We start from the raw sequence: 9,371 nt of genomic DNA, 5'->3' as shown, positions 1-9,371 counted from the left end.
TGTGTTTAAGTTTTATTTTCTAGTCTATTGTTTTTATTACATGTTTTTAAAAATCCATTCATATATTCAGTTATCTTCCCAGTGACTCTAGTTTACCTTGTCTTCTGTTTCACAATGGTGACCAGTAGTTTTAGCAGAACACTGATCCTGAATAAATCCAACTCTCTACCTATTTCATACCTCACCTGAGCAGCTGAACTGGACTAGAGAAAAACATAACCAGGATGACTGATCTCATTTTATATATATTTACAACTACAAATGTCTAAAAAGCCTACTATACCTTCAACGATACCTGGAAATTCTACTCTATTTCCCTAGTTAATTTACTCTCAGAGATGACTAATTTATATATTTTCTCTCCTCAAACCTCCAACACTCCCTCCCCAATCCTCACATTTAGCCAATGACCTCTCCCCTCCTCATTTCATTTTTAAAAAAAGAAAAGAAAAATAAATTCAGAAGAAAAATTCCACAAGTTCCCACCACCATGTCAGTTATGAATTACAAACAGCTGCAAATAACAGACAGACACACACACACACACACACACGGAAAAAAAGGAAAAAATCAGTGAGGCATAAACAAATTGTTTTATTTTCTCCCATAATGAGAAGTGCAGAGGTAGGCAATCCACGGTTTATGTGGTAGCTCCACAGTGTCATCAGGGATCTAGATTCCATTTTCCTCCATCCTTAGCAATGGCTTAAGATCACTTTATTATCATAGATGGTTGCTAGAACTCCAGTCATCATGTCCACATTCTAAGCAAGATAAAGAGAAAGGGCCAAAGACATACACCAGCTCAGTTAATCCCGTTTCTCAGAAAACCCACCAAACAACTTCCACTAACAACTTACCAGAACTTAGTCACATGGATGCCCATGGAGTAGCTGGAACAGAAGCTCAGCACCCTGCTCTCAACAAAATCAAGGTTCTCTTCTTATTAAGGAATAGGGGGAGAAAGAGGAGAAATTACCTTTACTCTCTTAAAGCAAAATTCCTCAAAAGAGGTTATTATTCCATTTTCTCCACTTCCTCACCTTGCATTCTCTCTTGAACCCACCCCAATCAGGCCTTCATTCATCCCTACTGTTGCACTGAAGCCACTCTTGCCCAAGTCACCAGTGACCTCCACAATGCCAAATCTACTAGCCAGTTCTCAGACTTCATCTTAACCAGACTACCAGAAAAATTTGACACCGTTATCACTTTCCTGCTTGAAACACTTTCTTCATTTGGTTTCCAGAACATCACACTCTTCATGACTTTCTTTCTGCACCACTATCTGGTCCTTCTCACTTTCAATTACTGGAGCCTCTTCCTAATTTTTAAAAGCTGAAGTGCTCCAGGATTTAGTCCTCAGACCTCTCTTTTCTCTTTTTTCTTTTTTTTTTTTGTCTGCGTCGGGTCTTCATTGTGGCATGCGGGATCTGTTGTTGTTGTTGTGGGGCACGTGGGCTCTTCCTTGAGGCGCGCGGGCTTCTCTCTAGTTGTGGTGTGCGGGTTTTCTCTCTCTGGTTGTGGCGTGCGGGTTTTCTCTCTCTAGTTGTGGCGTGCGGGTTTTCTCTCTCTAGTTGTGGTGTGTGGGCTCCAGAGCGCGTGGGCTCTGTAGTTTGCAGTATGAGGGCTCTCTAGTTGAGGCACGCAGGCTCAGTAGTTGTGGCTCGTGGGCTCTAGAGTGCAGGCTCAGTAGTTGTGGCACACGGGCTTTAGTTGCCCCTCAGCATGTGGAATCTTAGTTCCCCGACCAGGGCTCGAACTCGCATCCCCTGCAGATTCTTTATCACTGGACCACCAGGGTAGTCCCGTTGGCTTCTTTTAATCTACTTTCTTCCTAGGTGAGCTCATCCAGTTTCTATTCTGATGGTTCCTAAATTTACCTCCAACGTGACTTCTCTGCACTTTAGCTTTCTGCCTAATCATCATCTCTATACTGCATCTCAAACTTAACATCCAAAACTGAACTTTTGATTCCCTCCATTTCCCTATACCTGTTCCTCCTTCAGTATTCCCCAGTGTTGCTCAGGCCCAAACCCTTGGGCTCAGGATTGATGTCTCTCTTTCTTTCTCACCCTCCATTCAATGCATTAATAATAAATCCTGTCAGCATCACCTTCAAAATTATCAATACATCCAAAAACCCACCACTTTGAACCACCTCCCCCACTGACTGGCTCACCCTGGTCCAAGCAACTATCACATTTTATCTGCATTACTGCATTCCCTTCCAGCTCATATTCCTTACTCCACTCCTAACCTCCTATGATTTATTCTCACAGCAGCCAGAACAAGCCTTTTAAGATAAGATAGAATATGTCACATCTTTGCTCAAAACTATGTAATGGATTCCCATGATTTTTAGAATAAAACACAGTCTTTCTATGGCTAACGTGAAAGACCCTAACATGTTCTAGACTTTTTACATGGCTACTTCTCTGAGCTCATGTCATAACTCTCCCTCTTACTCTGCTCTGGTCTCATTGACCTTACTGATGTTGCTTAAAAAAGACATACACCCTCAACCTCACAGCTTTTGTACTTATGTTCCCTTTGCTTGAAATGCCCATTCTGTCACTTATTCAGGTCTTTGCTCAAATAACTACCTCGTCAGGGACTTCCCTGATGGCACAGTGGGTAAGACTCCGAGCTCCCAATGCAAGGGGCCTGGGTTTGACCCCTGGTCAGGGAACTAGATCCCATATGCATGCCACAACTAAGAGTTCACATGCCACAACTAAGAAGCCCACATGCTGCAACTAAGGAGTTGGTGAGCTGTAACTAAGAAGCTCACCTGCTGCAACTAAGACCTGGCACAACCAAATAAATAAAATTTAAAAAACAACAACAACAAAAAAAACTCCTACTTCTTCAGAGAGGCCTTCTCAGATTACTCTATCTAAAATAGCACCCCTCTGTAACTTCAGTCTCTTTTCCAGACTTATTTTTCTTCATAGCATCTATTAGTACCTGATATATTTCATATTGCTTTGGATATGTTCATTTTCTTTCTCCTTCCTAGAATATAAACTCCATGAGGAAAGGACATATTTTGTTCATTGTTATATCTACCCAACACTTAAAAGGAGTACCTGCCATAGTAGGCTCTCAATAAATATTGTCTAATACATAAATAAAAATAGAAGCCATATTGTTTTCTACATACACACAGTGGACACTTTCCAGTCTTTATCCTACTTAACCTCTCTACAGCATTTGACATTGTACCACTTCTCCATCTTGAAACTCTCTCCTTCCTTGGATTGTGAGAGTCCCCCAGTTCTCCCTCTCTGATCATTGCTTCTCAGACTCCTTTTATAGAATCCTTTTCTCTACTTCAAATATGGTCATTCTTCAGATTCCCTACTAAAGCCAGGTTCTCTATTAAGACCACAACTCTCCTAGCTCTACATATCCCCCCTGAGTGGTCTTAACCATTCTCATGACTTAATTATCATCTTTATGTTGAAAACTTTTCAAATCTATATCTCTCTCTCCTCTCTTCATATCTGCATATATGACTGACTAATGGATATCTCCAGGTATATGTACCACAAACACTTAAACCTCAAAATGTGTCTAAAGCTAAACTGTTAGCTTCCCCTGTGTCCCTTCTTCAGTTCCCACCTACTTCTTCCTTCAGGATTCTGATCTCATTGAAAAATACCACCATTCAACCAGTTATTTAAACCAAAAACCTGAAAATTAACCTTCATTTCTCAGTTTTCTTCACACCCTATATCCAATCAATCACCAAGTTCAACATTTCAACAACAAATTACATATTAAGCACCTACTATGTAGTAATACATCTGGAGAAAGCTGGTTTTAAGGTTGGCTAAGCAGCTTCACAATGTGAGAGCACTGAGTTGGCATCTCTGATTCTCTTTGCATTAAGACCCTCAAGGTCTTAAGTTGGTTCCAGGCATCATACCTTCACAGAACATCTCCAAAAGCAGAAAGCAAGGGATAGGAGTGAAACAAGAGAGCTTTCCTCAGGATGCAATCTTTTTCGATTAGGGAGAAAAAACATTCCCAGAAACACCCTTTGGCCAGAACTGGGTCCAAATATGAAGGAGACTGAGAAAGCAAGTATCTGGCAAAGGGAAACAGGGTTCCCTCAATCCCTGGGATTGAGCACGTGCATACGCTTAAAAAAAAAAAAAGAAGAGGGTTATCTTGGCAAAGAATAATGGAAAAAAGTGTTTTTGGGGAGGGCAATCAAAACTGATTTCCACAAAAACAGGCATGGACTCTGCATTCTAATTAGGGAGAAATTTTAAACAAGTAAATAAATATACAAACAAAGTAATTTCATATTCTATAAGTGCTATGAAATAAGGTGATGTGATAAAAAGTAATAGGCATATTTTGAAGATAAAGCTGATAGAATTTACTAATGGAACTGAATGTGACAGCATGATAAAAAGATGATTCCAACTTCGGGTCTCTCCTCGCAGTGGAGGCGCAGAGTATGAACTGCAGCAGGGGCCAGTCAAGGCAGGACAGGCATTTGGAAAGTTTCTTCCCCTCTTTGACCAAGTATTAGTTGAAAGGAGCACAGCCAAAACTGTAACCAAGGAGGGATTATGCTTCCAGAAAAATCTCAAGGAAAATTATTGCAAGCAACAGTAGTAGCTATTGGATGGGGCTCTAAAGGAAACCAGTTAGCATGAAAGTTGGAGATAAAGTCCTTCTCCCAGAATATGGAGGCGCTAAAGTAGATCTAGACAGCAAGGATTATTTCTTATTTAGAGCTGGTGACATTCTTGGAAAGTATGTAGACTGAAATAAATCACTATTGAAGTGGCATAGCATGAAGCCACCCATTCCATGGAAGTTCTGAAATCTTTCAATTTCCATGTCTCCCTCTTATAATAAACTAATGATATCCAAACTAATGACGTCCAGTGTCTCTAAAACTTAGTTTCACTGCACTGATTTAAACATTTCCAAATGAAAACATAAATAAATAAAAAAACAAACAAACAGGGGCTTCCCTGGTGGCGCAGTGGTTGGGAATCTGCCTGCTAATGCAGGGGACACGGGTTCGAGCCCTGGTCTGGGAAGATCCCACATGCCACGGAGAAACTAGGCCCGTGAGCCACAACTACTGAGCCTGCGCGTCTGGAGCCTGTGCTCCGCAACAAGAGAGGCCCCGACAGTGAGAGGCCCGCACACCGCGATGAAGAGTGGCCCCCGCTTGCCACAACTAGAGAAAGCCCTCGTACAGAAACGAAAACCCAACACAGCAAAAATAAATAAATAAATTAATTAATTTTAAAAAATAATTAAAAAAGAAAACAAAACAAAACAAACAAACAAACAAACAAAACTCCAAACAGGGAATTCCCTGGCGGTCCAGTGGTTAGGGCTCCACGCTTCCACTGCAGGGGGCACGGGTTCGATCCCCGGTTTGGAACTAAGATCCCGCATACCGCGGGGCCAAAACAACAACAACAACAACGAAACTCCAAACAAACAAAAAAGATGATTCCAAGCTAATACTGATTTCCGTCCATAAATGAACGTTGAGAAAGATAATAAAGGGTCTAAAGTCATACCACTATTAACTGATAAAGTCAGAATTGAAATTAGTACTATCTGAAATCAAAGCACATTTTCTTTCCCCATCTGTGAAAAAAACAGAACGCAAAATGGCATATATAAATTTATAACAATGTAATAAATAAGAATAAAAGGCCAAATGTTTGAAAATAGTTGATGCTTGGTGAGTTGTTTCTATTTATTATTTTTGTCTTTCCTTATAGAGCTGGTTAAATGAACAAAATACTTTGTGAAGTTTTGTGTCTAAACCACAAAATGGAACTATCAAAAATGTTACTGACTGTTAGAACAGTAGCAAATGCCCAGGATATTAAGTAGGAAAGATGGGAGGCTCAAATACCAACACAGGGTTTTCCCACTACATCAAAGACTCAAAGCAAATAGTTACAGGCCTTGAAACAGTCTGACAAATGAAAGACCTATACAATCAGTTAAAATGTTAAGGGCTTCCCTGGTGGCACAGTGGTTAAGAATCCGCCTGCCAATGCAGGGGACACGGGTTTGAGCCATGGCCTGGGAGGATCCCACATGCCGCGGAACAACTAAGCCCGTGCGCCACAACTACTGAGCCTGCGGTCTGGAGCCTGCGAGCCACAGCTACTGAGCCCGCATGCCACAACTGCTGAAGCCCAGGCGCCTAGAGCCCGTGCTCCACAACAACAGAAGCCACCCCCAATGAGAAGTCCACATGCCACAACGAAGAGTAGCCCCCGCTCACGGCAACTAGAGAAAGCCCGTGCACAGCAACGAAGACCCAACACAGCCAAAAATAAATAAATTAAAATAAATTTAAAAATAATAATAAATAAAATGTTAAGACAGTGGATAATACTGTGTTTCTATTCCAGCAATAGATAACTACTATTTAGTTGTTAAATATAGACAAAGTGTATACATCTATATATAATATACATAAATAGACCCATGTAAGTTTAATATGGGAAAAAAAAAGTCAGACTTTCCTCTCAGGTACTATAAGAGGTAGCAAAATAAACTACCTTAGCATTATTCAATATTTTTCTTGCATAAAGATACCAGACTAAATTATATTTAAAGGTCCCTTATGGGTCTATTACTCTCTGAAATGTAAGGTATCATCAGGGACCTAAAAAAACCTCAAATACTTCCTCATTCACAACAGGGGAATTCACAGATAACAAGGCTAGCAAAGCTAATGGTTTTAGAAAGGTACCTGAGGAAACACATAGGCCGACAGGAGAAATTCTCTGCAGTGAAAGCTCTAAGGTTCTGCAGAGCTAGGAGGAGGGAGGTGCCTACTTTCAAATGGCTTTCATCCAGAGCAGACAGCAAAATAGAGTTCAGCAGTGTGGTTCCCTAACATTCATTTTTCCAGTCAAGGCAAGCTAATTATTTTCCACCTTCTTTTAAGAATAAGGGAGACAATATTCAAATATATTCCTGTCTCCAATGACCCAGTTTGGGAAACGTGTACAAATTTGGATCTTGGGACTTCCCTGGTGGTCCAGTGGTTAAGAATCCTCCTTCCAATGCAAGGGATGCAGGTTCGATCCCTGGTTGGGGAAACCAAGATCCCACATGCCGCGGGGCAACTAAGCCCCACATGCCACAACTAGAGAGCCCACGCACTCTGGAGCCCACACGCCAAAACTAGAGAAGCCCACGCACCACAGCGAAAGATCCCACGTGCCACAACTAAGAGACCGGACACAGCCAAAAACTTAAAAAAAAGAAAAAAAAAAGAATAAAACAAATTTGGATCTTGACTTGAAAACCTTTTAATATAACTACAAAAATATTTATTAGAAATAAATAAGAGCCTCCTAGTTTGCATTCCAGGTGTGTGTATATATATATATATATATACATAAAAAATATACATATATGTTTATATATATATATATACTACACACATATTAACAGTGTAAGCTTGTTATTTGTCTGATATGAAGGGTGAAAGCTTTACCAAATGCAAATAAGAAAATAGCTGACTATGAACTATGAATTTTTACAGTCTGTGTTTACCTTTTTTGTTACTAATACACTATCACTGGGGGGATATTTTCAGTAGTGTAGTAACAGGAATAGGTTTCTGCTAGGTCCATTTTAAAGCCACACTTTAACCCTAACTAACCACCTTATGTATTTCCAAGGGATAACAATGAATTTTATGGTTTGGGAATAGATTTTCCTGAAAGAAAAAAACAAAACAAAACAAAACAAAAAAACTAGTCTATTCACTCTATTCTGGGCCTCCTAGCACTAAGCTATAACTTGTTAATCCACCTTGACTTAGGAACAGAAAGCAGTTATTATATAGACAGTTTACAATGATGGTTGCCAGACAGGAGAGGGGTTCAGGGCATGGACAAAATAGGTAAAGGGGATTAAGAGGCACAAACTTCCAGTTATAAGTCATGGGGATGTAATATGCAGAACTGGCAATTTAGTCAATGATACTGTAATAACTTTAACTGGTAACAGATGGTAACTAGACTTATCAATGTGATTATCTCATAATGTGAAATAAAATAAACCTCATTTCATTTATTTATTTATTTATTTATTTATTTATGGCTGCGTTGGGTCTTTGTTGCTGCACATGGGCTTTCTCTAGTTGCGGAGAGCGGGGGCTACCCTTCGTTGCGGTGCGCGGGCTTCTCATTGCGGTGGCTTCTCTTGTTGCGGAGCACAGGCTCTAGGCATGCGGGCTCAGTAGTTGTGGCTCGTGGGCTCTAGAACTCAGGCTCAGTAGTTGTGGTGTACGGGCTTAGCTGCTTCGCGGCATGTGGGTTCTTCCCGGAAGAAGGCTTGAACCTGTGTCCCCTGCATTGGCAGGCGGATTTTTAACCACTGCACCACCAGGGAAGTCCGGAAACCTCATTTTAAATGGAGTCGGGAAACCCTGAAGTCCTGGGGAGCTCTCATGTAGTACCGTTCTTTTTTTTTTTTGTAAGTACCATCCTTGAAGCCTGCATAACCAGCATGAAGAAGGAAGATTGAAATGTTACTTTTCTTCTGGTGCAAGTGACGAATTTTATCTCCTGCTTTAAAAAAAAAAAAAAAGGAAGATCTCTCCCCATACCAGCAATAACGATCTATCCACTACTTGCAGCCAATGAAAAACAGTCACAACCTTGAACTCTCCAATGAACTTTTCTTCAAAACAACCCTCCCCAATTTCCTCCTAAAACCTAATAAAAGCCAGCCACACTCCTTTGTTCTTTGGGCTTGCCTGTGATTCCCTACAGCCTGTCTGTTCCAAATTGCAATTCTCTGCTATTCCCAAATAAACCTATTTTGCTGGTAAAATAACTGGCTGCTTTATTTTTGAGATTGACATTACTTGGTGATCTGAAGTGGGATCCAAAGAAGACCCCCAACAACTCCAATGCTGGTGTGCAAACGGGTGCCAGTACCCATAGAGCCCATTGAGCTCACTCCTTTCTCACCAACCCTGGAGTTTGAGGGTAAGTCTCTTCTGGATCTGAGCTCCACATTCTTTGCATTTTGAGTTCTCTGTTTTTATTTAAGATCTGTTTTTATGAAGCTTCCTGGTAAGTCACCCATTTTGTTCAAAATGGGGGAAAACACATGATTCCCAGTGTTTTAGACCAGCTGTTGGAAAAAAGGGCCCTCATAATTAAGATGTTTTAGGGAATCAAAGGCAAGAAAGGTTTCACCTGGTCCTTGACCAGGCTCTTGTGCCTTTCTGGAAAAATAGGTGAACTTTTGGATAAGTTGGAATTGCAATGGCCATTCTGGGGAACTTATGTTTTAGATAAGTCCACCTGAAGGGGCACCCTTAAAAGAGAGGATCCCAA

The 9,371-nt window shown here is 40.7% G+C and overlaps 1 pseudogene; it reads left to right on the top strand.

Annotated features, from left to right (window-relative positions):
- Positions 1-3,528: 3,528 nt before the first annotated feature.
- LOC118902765 lies at positions 3,529-4,789 on the top strand (annotated as a pseudogene).
- The last annotated feature ends 4,582 nt before the right edge of the window (positions 4,790-9,371 follow it).

This window comes from Balaenoptera musculus, chromosome 10 (assembly GCF_009873245.2).
Source record: "Balaenoptera musculus isolate JJ_BM4_2016_0621 chromosome 10, mBalMus1.pri.v3, whole genome shotgun sequence".
Taxonomy (NCBI): Eukaryota; Metazoa; Chordata; class Mammalia; order Artiodactyla; family Balaenopteridae; genus Balaenoptera; species Balaenoptera musculus.
The sequence above is the reverse complement of the archived record's forward strand: the minus strand, read 5'-3'. Positions and strand labels throughout refer to the sequence as shown.